The following is a 13,260-nucleotide window of genomic DNA, read 5'->3' as shown; positions in this document are numbered from 1 at the left end:
AGCACGGGGCTGTCGCAAGGCATCCTTGACTGGTGGGACTGTGTCTCATGGGTTTCTGTCTCAGCCTCACTCAGAGCCTGTTGAGAGGAGGGGATGGTGGGGATGGTCGGGGCTGTAACCTGGCGTTTGTGGGTTCCTGATGTACCTGTGTTGACCAGGTGAATGAGTGATCGTCCTTACACACTGTTTCTGTTCCTACCCCACAGCCTTTCTGACTCACCACTGCCAAGGAAGATCGTCAGACACCTTGGCCAGGCGTTTGAGGCCCAGGACAGAAAAGCTCTTTGCAATCAATTTCTTTATTCTTGAACTTCCATCCATCCTCTCAACACCGTGCTTAGGAACTCAGACAACACTGGTTTATGTTTAAAGCTCAGATGCCATGCCATCTCCTCCAGGAAGCCTTCCTGGGATACACTGCCAGCAGGATCTCTTCCTTCTCCATACTTTGGCCCGGCTTACCATCAGTGCCGATCATTGGTCCTTTATGCACGTGCTGCTGTGAATAACCTTAAATTCCCAAAGCCTCAGTCTTCTCACCTGTAAAATGGAAATCATAGTTTCTTCCTTATGGGGCGCCTTGAGGATGAATTGAGAAGTATGTATACAGCACTTAAGATGATGTCTACCTAGTATATTCTAGGAATTCAGTTCATAAGTATCAGAAAAACATTGAACTTCATGGTAATTCTATGAGGCAAGTATCAATACTGTTACTTTCCTTACTTTACAGATGAGGAGACAGAGACATAGAGAGGTTGATTGGCTTGCCTGAGGTCACCACAGCAAGAGAAGGGAGAAACAGAGGTAAGCTTAGGTGTCTAGGTGTCTACCTAACTCAGACGTACTTACTCTTGTTATTTTTTGTGTGTGATAAGAACACAGCATGAGAGATCTACTAGTATCCTAAGGGTGTAGTACAGTATTGTTAAGTACGGAAACAATGTTGTGTGGCAGATCTCTACAAGTTATTTGTCTTGCTTAACTGAAGCCTTATACCTGTTGAATAGCAACTCCCCATTTCTCTCTCCCCCAGCCTCTGGAAACCTCGAATCTGCTCTCTGCTTCTCTGGTTTGACTACTTTAGATGCCTCATATAAGTGGAATTGTACAGTATTTGTCCTTCTGTGGCTGACTTACTTCACTTAGCACAACCTCAAGTTTTGTTCATATTGTTTCATATGGTCAGATCTCCTCATTTTTGAAGGCTGAATAGTATTCCACCATGTTCATTTAGAAATTGGAACACTGGTTGTTGGGAATGTAAAATGGTGCAGCTGCTATGAAAAACAGTATGGAGGTTCTTCAAAAAATTAAAAATAGAACTCTATGTGATCCAGCAAGCCCACTTCTGGGTCTTTGTCCAAAAGAATAGAAATCAGGATCTCATAGATATAGTTGCACTCCTAAGTTAATTGCAGTGTTGTTCACAACAGCTGAGATGTAGAAACAGTCTAACTTTCTATCAGTGGATGAAGGAGTGAATACATTCTTAAACGCCTGCTTTTGGTGGTTACCCAGCAGAAGGGCAGTAAAGGCGGTTACTTCTGTCCCTCTGTCCCCGCCTCCCAGTGTCTATCCGCAGTATACAGTTGCATATATTGATGCATGTTGGTTGCATATTTCTCCTATGAGTAAGCTCACCTTTAGGAGCTACAGTCTGGCTGGAAAAGGTACCCTCTCCATCCCCACTGATCAGCTCAGATGTCTTGGGACAAAGACATCCAGGTATTCTTGTGAGGTGATGTGGCCTTCTTCATGGCCTTTTCCAGCAGCAGGCAGATGGTCTCCATATCTCACTGCCCACCCATAGCATGAGTGGTTCTTCCTAGTCATCAGACTGAGTTAGCTGATAGAAGTCAGGAAAGAGCCCTGGATTGGAAGTTAGGAGACCTGGGTTAGAGCTCCTAGATTTAGATGTTGTGTGAATGTCATTAACGCTCTGTGAGCCTTGTTACTTTGTCTGTAAGATGGTACCATGATATCAACATCACCAGGCTATTCTGAAAGTTGTACAAGAGCATGGAGAAAAGGACTCTGTAGACATCTGGTGTTCAAAGCCTAACCCAATAGAAGGGCATAGGGTGAGGACATTGACTGACTCCACAGTCTGCAGGCGGTTGTTCAAGGTAGCATTGTGTGATCGATCTTTTGCTGGAAATTAGACCCCAAATAGAGTTTTAATTACTAATCTCCACAGTTATTTTAAGTAATTACATAATATTCTCGAGCTGATGTATCCCAATCACCTGGACTATTTCTATTAGACCATTTCTATTAGTTTTATATATTGAACTTCCTTAAGTATCTCTGTTTTTTTTTTTCACTTATAACTTAGGATAAATTCCTAGGAGAGTGATTAGTGGGGAGTGGGCAGGCGGGATGTTATGTTCATTATTCTGATTCTTTGAGTGTATTTTCACATTGCTCTCATATAACATAAATCTTACCATGACTTCACTAGTGTGGGTTTTTACTGCATTTTTTAAAATAAAAAAATGCCTATCTTTGTGTGTGTGTGTGTTTTTTTTTTTTTTTTAACAAAAACCCAGTGCGGTTGTCACGCATTCATCTGAGTACCTTTCACAAACTCATAGTATTACACTTATCACACCAAATGGTAAACAACTTATTTTTCAATCTTTCTCCCAGCCCCTCACCCCACCCAGATGTGAGCCACAGGAAGTCAATCTATACTCCCCTTACACAGCTGGAACATAGTAGGTTTACAGTCATTGTTGAAATGACTGTAAATCTCTTCCATCTTGCTGAACACCTAAGTCATCTTATAATGTGCTGAAATAAAACTTAAGATTAGCTTTGCCCTGGGACAGTGAGTGTTGAATTAGAACAAGGCTCTGTTGGACTTTGAAGTTCTAGGAAATGGAATCTCAGGTTTATTGAAAACATAGCTGCCTTCCTAGGAGAGGGTGGGCAAAGCCTCTCAGTCTGATGTTTGGCAGAGGAAATTTGGGTCCATAACCCAGTAAACTGATTATAGATAAGATAGTTCCCGGCAAAGGCTGATGCAGGCTGGGAGGTCTCGGCAATACACACACCACGTGATTTAATCAGATGCAGTCCCTGGTCTAAAGAGACAATGGATGAGAAGACAACCTGGATATTATTGCAATGAGGGATGCTGTTTCAAAGGAGGGTTTTTAGAAACTTATTTTAAGCTGAAAGCCAGCCAGAGATAAGAGCTGGGCTGATGAGGAGGCTGTGTGTAAAGAGTATTTGTGCTGTGGTTTCTGGAGGGACTGTGGGGGAGCTTGGGAAGCGGGTGGGAGGATGAGTGATGCTAGTCAGGGGTCTGCTGGATGATACTTTGAAATAACAAAGAAGAGATGCTCTCTATGGTATAGGAAAAGAAAAGAAAACAAAGCTAGGGAAGGCTGCCAGGTACCGGGAAGCATGAGGGGAGTGGAAGGAAGGAGGGCACACGTGGGGCATCTTCTGTGGGCTTGGGAAGTGGGGTACAGCCCTCTGCTCAAGACATCACCTCTGAGGTCACACTGAGGGGTGTACAGCGGGGACAGACAGCCTGCAGGAGGCGCCGTCCATCTGTCTCAGCTTCTCACCCTGTACCCTGGCCTATCCAGCCCTCGAAGCCTTAGACCCTCTGTGTGCCAGCCTGACTTTGGCCAAAATTTCTTCCATGGTTGCCTCACCTCCTTCTCTCTTTCCAACCCTCCATCTTTCTAGCTGCTGCCCAGAGTGAGTGACCTTTCAAAGGAGTTCACCATTTCTCCGCTGAAACATGTCAAATCCTTCCCCCTCACTTCCACAGAATCTCTTGAGGGTGACCTTCCAGGCCTCCCAGGGCTGTTCCACAGGGACCTTCATTTTCTCATCTCTGTCATGGCACACCCCGCCCCAGGCTTCCTCTCCTTCAGGTTCCTAGGAGGGTTTTCTGTTCTCGGATCTATATGCTTTTGTATAAGTGACCCTGTTACCCCGGAATTCCCGCCCTTGCTTGTCTACCTGGAAAATGTCCACTCATCGTCCAAGGCCCAGTTCAAACCTGCCTGGCGCCTCCCCTCAACCCCACCTGGCTTTACAGACACTTCCTTGTTCCCATTTTAACATGAACAGAAATAGTTATGGTAAAGGAATGAAGATCTCACTACCCAATGGGATAAAAGGTGGAAAGAAAAAGACAGGGAAAAAAAAAAGAAAAGGACACAGACATAGAGTGCCTGTTTTGTGCTGGGCAGCTCACAGAGCTGGTCGTATTTGGACATTTCCAAGACACTAAGAAGAAAGACACTGAGAAGAAACTGTGGGTCCAGGTAGTGAAATGACTCACTTGAGGTCACCCAGCTGGCATGAGGCTGGACTCCAAGGCCTGTGGACATTGGGCAGTGTCCTCAGCAGCCCTGAAATTGTGGTCTGGAGGCCCTGCTTTCTCCCCCAGGGAGGATGGCAGTGGGGAAAAGAAGCCTAGACCTCAGTTCCAGACTCTGATACTCACCTTGTCCTTTCAACCTCAGTCTCCTCATCTGGAAAATGGGCATTTGGGCAAAATGACACTTAAGGCTTTCCCCCTCACATCTGTAGTTGATGATCAGAGTGGAAGGATGTGGTTAAAAATGGCCTAAATAGTATTGGAGGTCTGGCCCTCACTCTCCTAGTCCTTTTCATGTGACTTTCTGACTTCCTATTGCCCATCTTACAATAGGGATGGAGGAGCCTGCCATGCTACCGTCCATGGGGTCACAAAGAGTTGGACAGGACTGCGTGACTAAACAACAACATCTTACAACAGGGCACTCAGTTGAGATGTCCGTCAGGGTGCCTTTTTTTTTTTTAACCAAATATATGGGGTTTCCAGGCAACCAAAGGCCTCAGAAATCCTTGAGCTCACCCACCTGATTTCTTCAAGTAGACATAAAAGCAGTTGGGATGGTCAGTTATTTCCTTCCTCAGAGTTAGTCTTTTCTACTCGGAAATATGGGTAGACAGCTTAGTGTGGAAACATATACCCTACCACGGGATTAACAGGCTTTTGTTTCTGTCCTGACTCTACTACAAGCTCTGTGTGACCGTGGGCTAGCTACGGGTTAACTACCTTCCCTCTCCGAGCCTTAGTTCTATTTCCACTGAAGAGGAAGTAGATAGTTTCAGCAAAACCATTATTGGATTTTGAATGGCAGGTAGTACTTGTCCTGCTGAGCAACCAAACACAAATAAGCCTTGTAATGAAGAGAGACCCAGGAGGGTCTGGGCTCCAGGAGTCATTTGGGGTCTGCCCACACCTGGTTCTGTTACAGCATCTGAGGGAGCTCTTCTCCTCAGACTTAGTGCAGGCTTGACATGATGTGTTGAGGGTGCCTGGGCCCACACAGGTGTGAGAACTGGGTATAAACTTGGGTACAGAGATCCCCTTCCTCCTCCCCAAGGATTCAAGAGGCCATATATGTGTGCCTGGGGTAGAGAGAGGAGCAATCACTCAGACAACATTCCTCTTCTTTCTTTTTTTATTTTGACTGCACTGTGCAGCCTGTGGACTCTTAGTTCCTCATTCAGGAATTGAACCCATGGCCCCTGCAGTGGAAGCATAGAGTCTTAACCACCGGACTGCCAGGGAAGTCCCCATTCCTCTTCTTTCAAGTTCTACAGGTTGTATTCTTTATGCTCAACACAGTTCTTGCTACTCATCCTGCAAATATTTATTCAGCTCATATTATGTCTCCTGAGCTCTGTTTTAGGTTGAGGAACTGCAGCAGAGAACAGAACAGACGGAGATCCCTGCCGTGTGGAGCTTAGTTGCTGGTGGGGGAGACAGAAGAGAAGCCAGCAGATGGATCTAGAAGGCTGTGGGTGGTGAGAAGCACTGTGGAGAACAGCCTTATCAGGAGAGGGCAGCAGAGGTAACCATGGATGCTCTTCTGAGAGGTGGCTGGGCAGGTAGGGTGAGGAGAGTGAAGTGAGGAAGCGAGCTGGCAGGTATCTGGGAGGAAAGTCTATCTTTCTCTGCTTCTGAGCGGCAGGTATCTTGTCCCACATGTTCAAGAAGATTTTAGGTTTGGAGGCTGTGTCTTCTGTCACTCCAATATTCTCTCTAGTAGCTAAATGCAACATGGTGGGGCGAGTGAGGTGAGGGGAGTGAAGTGAGGGAGTGAGGCTGTCTTGTATCTCTCTCTCCAGTCTGATCCCTCAGCTTCTGTTTCTTTGAGGACTGTGGTCCGCCTAAGAGACAGATGTTCTCAGTCTGCTTGAGGCAGTGGCCATGTCAGTCTGGGCTGAAGCGGATTCTCCTTTGAGCAGGAACATGGACGCCTTGACACCTACTGGGCGACACCATCTTAGTTCCCCTGGAAACAGTGTTGCAGAACTTGATGGCTGATCCTTTCATGCTCCTTGTCATGAGAGCTTCAGATTGACTTGCAGCATTAGCTCATTAATGATCATTAAATGTTTGTGGAGAGTCAGTGCCTGACAAGGGCTTTCCTGGGGGCTCAGATGGTAAAGAATCTGCCTGCAGTGCAGAAGACCAAGATTCAGTCTCTGGTTCAGGAAGAGCCCCTGAAGAAAGAAATGGCCACCCACTCCAGTATTCTTGCCTGAAGAATCCCCATGGGTGGAGGAGCCTGGCAGGCTAGAGTCCGATGGGTCGCAGAGTTGGACACGACTGAATGACTAACACCAGCAATCTAGCAACGCCTGACAAAATGAGCGGGGTGGAATGACTGAAGTACGAGGCTCTGACACATGGACTTCTCATCTGCACTCCTGTTTGCTGGTGGGGGAACACCCCACCTCAAGACAGGAATGCTCATCAGGAGAGAAGGCAATTCAAGTGGCAGGTATTTGGCCCTCATGTTTGTCAGTGATTCATGAAGTGATTATCAACATTCAGAACCACTTCATGAATCAACCAGGAGCTGGAAAAAGATTTAGCCATAATGAGCTCATTTCCATAGAAATAGGACCAGACTCACTGGTGGGTCAAATAGTTGCACTGCCTTGGACTTCATAGCCTCCCGTCCTGCCACCTCCTCATTTCTGACAGGCTCATTTCAGGCCTCATTATGCTTTGTCGCTTTGTGCTCTAACCAAGAGCTGCCACATCCAGGAACCTCTCAGATGGTGGATTCAGAGTCCTTTGTTCATCTGGGAAGTGGGCATCTCTTGGGGCTGGTTAGGAGCTGAACTGTGTCCCCTCCCATACGACAGCCATGAGTCGAAGTCCTAACCCCTGGTATCTGAGACCATGACAGTGTTTGGAGATAGGGCCTTTAAAGAGGGGGTTAAGGTAAAACAGGGTCATATGGGTGGGCCCTAATCCAATAGGCTGATACTTTGGCCTTTTGATGAGAAGAGCCGACTCATTGGAAAAGATCCTGATTCTGGGAAAGATTGAGGGCAGGAGGAGAAGAGGGTGACAGAAGATGAGATGGTTGGATGGCATCACCGACTCAATGGACATGAGTTTGAGCAAACTCCAGGAGACAGTGAAGGACAGGGAAACCTGGCGTGCTACAGTCCATTGGGTCCCAAAGAGTCAGATGTGACTGAGTGACTAACAGACAAACAGAGTCTGATGGGACTGCTGTCCTTAAAAGAAGAGGAGATTAGGACACAACACATGAGGAAGGAAGGTCATACGAAGACACAGGAAGAAAATGGCCATCTTCAAGCCAAACAGAGGTTTCAGAAGAATCCATCTCTACCAACAACCAGTTGATTTCATATTTCTAGCCTCCAGAACTGTGGGGAAATACATTTCTGTCATTTGAGCTACCCGGTCTGCAGTACTTTATTATAGTGTCCCTAGCTGACTAATCGGAGAAGACAATGGCACCCCACTCCAGTACTCTTGCCTGGAAAATCCCATGGACGGAGGAGCCTGGTAGGCTGCAGTCCATGGGGTCGCTAAGAGTCAGATACGACTGAGCGACTTCACTTTCACTTTACACTTTCATGCATTGGAGAAGGAAATGGCAACCCACTCCAGTATTCTTGCCTAGAGAATCCCAGGGATGGGGGAGCCTGGTGGGCTGCCATCTATGGGGTCGCACAGAGTTGGACACGACTGAAGCGACTTAGCAGCAGCAGCAGCTGACTAATACTGGGTTCTTGAGTACAAATTCTCTTGGGAACCTTTGGGGCATTCAGACTTAATTGACAGGGTTGCATTAGCAAGGCACCTTCTCTGGAGGCTTTTTAATTCCTTCTCCCAGAGGCTCACCACCTTTCTTCTCACATCCCTGGAACTGGCTGTCCTTTGATACTGATACTTAAGAGGAAGGCCCATTTGGACACCTCAGGCCACTGGGGGCTTTCTTACTACCGGGCCTGTTACCCCATTGTCTTAGCTTGGGTCTACCTAAAAGTGGATCCTAAGAAAGAAATGGGTACACAAAGCTTACCTGTGATGTGATCCCAACAAGCATTGTGAGGGAGTGGGGAGGCCAGACAGGAAAGAGAGAAAGCTAATAATCGGGGTGTTACGGCTGGTAATTGGGTTCATTCTCACTGGTAGCCCTCTGGAGAGTGTGTGGAGCAATACCTAGGATTGTCTCATCAAGGAGCAAGAGAGCTGAAGCATTTATCTTGCACCAGCAAGGTACCAGCTCTCGCTCCTCATTGGCTGAGAGTCTTGTCTGTAACCCTCCAGCACTCTGGCTCATTTTTCACATGGGCTGAGTGTGCTCCTCTAACCAGCAAAAACCTGATGCAGGGAGATATCGCCATGGGTAGCAATGTTGGCAGTGACAGGTAGTGGGGGCGGAGGGGCTCTGGAGCAGCCTGCAGGGCCACACCAAGCCCCTTCTTCCTCTCCAGACCTCCCCTTCTGTGGGCTCTGGCATGTTCTGCACCTCGCCCACCCAGATGCAAAGCAGCATCTCTGGCTGAACTTTAAGCTCCTTTCCAAGAGGTATTTGCTAGATTAACACCCAGAATGTGTTTCCATGGCGGCACTTCAATAGCGTTCTCCCGGACTCCCCACTCACCTCGATGAAAGGCAGGGTCTTGCAGAAACCAGAATGAAAGGATTCCTTGGCCAGCTTCCCTTTCTGTTGAAAGGATGGCTCCATCTCCCAGATCTTTGCTCCCATTGCTTCAGAAAATTCTGGGTGTGCCAGCACTCACTTGGCAGTGGGGTGGCGAAGTATTTCTGGAGCGATCGCTAGTGTTTCTCATGTGGCTTCATTTGAAAGTGGCAACTTTCTAGGTTCTCTTCTGCTGACCCTTTTAAAGGAAACTGTGATATAATTTCAAGATGGTTCGATAAGTGTTTAGATATGACCTGTGAACATCCAGGCCTGAGGGCTGGAGGGGAAGTGTCCCAAATGCTATTTGTGGAGGTCTGGAGGGTGTGACAAGTGGAGAATGAAGGGAACTGGGTGGCGGGGTGAGGTGGGGAGCTTGATGAACCACAGTGAGATGACCGGGTGGATGTAGGGTGCCATTCATGGAGCTGGAGAAGTCAGGAAGAGGGGCTGGCTCTGGGGTGAGGACGAGGAGTTCAACTTTGACCCAGCTGAGTGCAGGTGTCAGGAAGAGGCAGGCTTGATGGACGGGATCCAGCACACCTGCCCGTCTTCCTTGTGCCCTGCCTGCCTGGGCCCTGCCTGAATGTCTTTTCTCTGCATTATGGCTTCACTTCCTTCAGATTCTGGCATCAAATCCAGCATCTTGCCTTGCCCTGATGGTTCTCTCTGGTTCCCAGTGAGGCTAGATGATACTGTGAAAGGAACATCTCATCTGAAATGAGGCAAAGCTAGAGTTAAAGCTCCGCGTAATCACTGAAGCGTTCTTGAGCCTGGAACAGCCACTGGCCTCCAGTTTCCTCTTCTCTCCAGGGGTGTCTGCTCAGCAGTCACCCCTGCAGAGAGGTGTACCCTGACACCCCACCTAAAACAGGACCTGCCCCATCGTTCTCTAACTCTTACCTTGCTTATTTTTCTTCAGGCCTGTTACTGCCACCTGATGTTTAAACGTTTGTGTTTGCTTGTTTATTGTGTGTATGTGGTCCTGAGGTTGTAGGCTCGACGATGATAGAAACACATGTAAACATTGTCAAGTACTGTCCATTGCTGTACCGCTCAGTGTACAGAGCTGCCTGGCATGTAGTAAGCTCTCAAGCAGTATTTGTTGAATGAGTGAATAAAAGAAATCAACCTCTCAAGACTGTCTATGTGAAAGGCCAAATGCGTGTCAGAAATAACAGATGACAGACTTCCCTGGTGGTGTAGCGACTGGGACTCCGCCCTCCCCATGCAGGATGCCCAGGTTCAATTCCTGGTCGGGAAACTAGATCCCACATGCTTCAAGGATAAGTTCACACACCACAACCAAAGATTCCACGTGATGCAATGAAGATTGAGGATCCCACGTGCCTCAACTAAGACCTGATGCAGATAAATAAATAAACAATAATGTCTTAAAAAATTACAGAAGAATTACACAACTCTAGGGCTCAAGGAGCCGTCTCACCAGGAAAAAATAAAACAGATCCCCTTCTAGCTCTTGTTTGGAACAGAAAAGGCCTGTGTGAAACACATACCAAGCATTCATTTGATCTGCTGGACTTACTGTCCCGGCGTGTCGAAGGTAATATTTCATTGGATTTCACTGTGTGCTTGAAAGCAAAACAATTCACATTTGAAAATCTCATTACTAGCATCTTCCCTCCAAATCCATTAACCGCGTGAGTGTTTCTGGCAACTGAGATCACCTCGGATTATAGTATGAAATGCAGCTCTGGGGAAACCTGTATGTTTCAAGATGTTTGTACCATTCAATTGTCAAATATTCACACGGTTATGATTCTCAAAGAAAGCACACAATGTAGGGAAATTGGTAACAAAATAAAAGCTCTGGGATGTATTGAGAGAAGGCGGCCAAAGGATTCCTCCCTGACATAGCTAATCCCAGGGACGGGAAATTAAAAACCACACCAGAATATCAATGCCTTGCGCTGAGGATGGCTGGCTTTCTTTGAGCGAGATTCCAGGTCTCAGCCCACATAGCAATTTCGGACTTCTTCACCGCAGCTTTGGGTCTCCTGCACTGCCCTTTCCCCATCCGGGAGACAAGAGACTCCTTTCCTCTCACCCAGACTCGCTTCATCAGCCAAATCTGCGAAGCTGGGTGACATCATTAGATGACATCATTGGATGACACCAGAAGAGCTGTAAGATTGAAAATGAAGGGTCTTCCCTGGGGGTCCAGTGGCTAAGACTCTGTGATCCCAGTGCAGGGGGTCCAGGTTCAATCTCTGGTCAGGGAACTAGATCCTGCATGTCATATCTAGTAGATCCTGAATGCTGCAGTGAAGATGGAAGACCCTGGGTGCTGCGCCTAAGACCCAGTGGGGCTAAACAAATATGTTTAAAAAAGATTGAAAATGGAAAAATTGAAGGTTGGGGTTCTGTCGTCAAACAAATTTGGAAGTTACAGCATTTGATACCTTTTTCTTGGAGCTTCCCAATTCATCCAGGCATGTTCAGACCTCTGAGATGCCCCATGGTCAGATACCTGCTTATGTTTATTTAACTTAGCATTGTCCCAAATTAACTGCCTCTTCAGGCTTTAATTTGACCACATGAAGCAGTCATATTCTATGGAAAACTAGAGCACAAGTTGAAACAGCCCCTACCTTCAACAGATGAGGCAACAAGCTACAGGAAAGCTATTGAAGTGCCTGATCACTTGGCTAGTCAATGGCAGAGGTAGGAAGGACTGGTCACTGGGGACCATGACACCCAGTTCAGGGCTCCTCTTCTACCCTTCTTTAATTCACTTCACCAAAATTCCTCTTGTTCCCATCCCACCCTGTCTCAACCCATCCCATCCACTCTGTGAATGTTTCTTGAGCATGTCATGGCCAGGTGCTGTTCTAGGTGCTGGAATACACTGGTGAATGACAGACATAAGACCGGGTCATCCAGAAACCCACTTTGCCCTCAGGGAGTTAAGTCTAATTTGGAGCTTCTCATCATTTTCTTCCCATCTTTTCTCCTCCTTTTCTCTCTCTCCCTCCCCTCTTTCCTCCCTGTCTCCCTCATTCCAGATCATGCTTCACTCTTAACAAGATAAATGGCCCTCAAACTCCACTTAAATTACATTGCTCCCTGGGTGAGGACCTTAATTGATTCCTTTTTGTCTCTCAGAACAGGTTTAGCCTGTGGGGCCCAGAGCTCCGCGGAAGCAGGGTCTGTGCTAGTCTCTCTCTCTCTCTGCTGAGCAGAAACCCTGCATCATAGTAGGTGCTCAGTTTATACCTGTCCCAGGACTGATGGCTGAGCACTTATCAGCTCTGCAAGACATCCTGGGACCTTGTACTTTTAACTCACTTGCTCAGCCTGAAACCCTCCATCCATGGCAGGTTGTGGCCCTGATGGGGTTTCCACACAACCCTAGATTACTTTCTTTGTGATTCTACTTGAATTGATTCTCCAGAAAACAGAAGCAAGCATTCAGTCCCTCCTAGTTGATTCAAATCCCACACCCAACTCAGTTTCTTACCTCTTTTATGAAGACTTCACCAAAGTCCTTCCTTTCTTCCTTTCTCCCTCTCTTCCTCTCTTCATCCCTTTCCTAATCTTTATCAGGCATTATGCTTAGTCCTATGAATACAAATAGGAATCATCAGTTACTTATGTCTTTGAGAATTTCATGGTCCAGTGGAGAAGACAGACAAGTGACTAATTATAATGCAGCATAATTTTGCCATGACAGAGGCACTCACAAGCTGCCAGAGGGGTCTCTAAGTGGGGAGTAAACTCATGTGGGGTCAGGAAAGGCCTGTAGAAGAAGGAGATGTACATGCTGATCCTTGAAGCAAAATATGAAATAAGACAGGAGGAGAATTGCTGGGCTTGGTGGAGAGGAAGAGAGTATCAGGTGTAAGAGCCGCAAATCAGGGATATGATGCCTAAATTGGCCAGCAGAGGCTGGGGACCTAATCATCTCTAAATGTTATTTGGGGTCAAACTTCAAATCACATCCCAGTTTTGTGATTACCTCTTCTTAGACAAGTTATTTAGTTTTGGTTCCTCATTTATGAGATCAGACTCTTCTTAGCACAGAGATGGACACATAGTAGGTGCTCAATAAATATATGTTGAACAAATGAATGACTATTTCCCAAGCAGTCTTTATTGCTGAAAGTATTTGAAGTGATGAAATTGCCAGTCATGTCTTAGTTATCTTTCTCTCTATTTTTTCCCCCGAGGGATGTACAGAGAGGACAGCACATACTCAAAGACTTGAGAGAAGCTGTTCCTTCCAAAAAACATTCTCCAA

General features: G+C 46.7%; 1 long non-coding RNA gene across 2 annotated transcripts; it reads right to left on the bottom strand.

The window, feature by feature from the left end:
- Positions 1-281: 281 nt before the first annotated feature.
- On the bottom strand, positions 282-12,623 carry LOC123330414. 2 transcript variants are annotated; one of them, XR_006546324.1, is made up of 3 exons: positions 12,481-12,623; positions 8,961-9,198; positions 282-540 (listed from the first exon to the last, which is right to left on the bottom strand). It is a non-coding gene; the product is annotated as an uncharacterized LOC123330414 (long non-coding RNA). The 2 variants fall into 2 exon arrangements; XR_006546325.2 differs by lacking the exon at positions 282-540 and adding an exon at positions 5,467-6,481.
- Between the last annotated feature and the right edge of the window lie 637 nt (positions 12,624-13,260).

The sequence above is a fragment of the Bubalus bubalis genome, chromosome 18, assembly GCF_019923935.1.
Source record: "Bubalus bubalis isolate 160015118507 breed Murrah chromosome 18, NDDB_SH_1, whole genome shotgun sequence".
Taxonomy (NCBI): Eukaryota; Metazoa; Chordata; class Mammalia; order Artiodactyla; family Bovidae; genus Bubalus; species Bubalus bubalis.
This window is presented reverse-complemented; position numbering and strand designations above follow the sequence as displayed.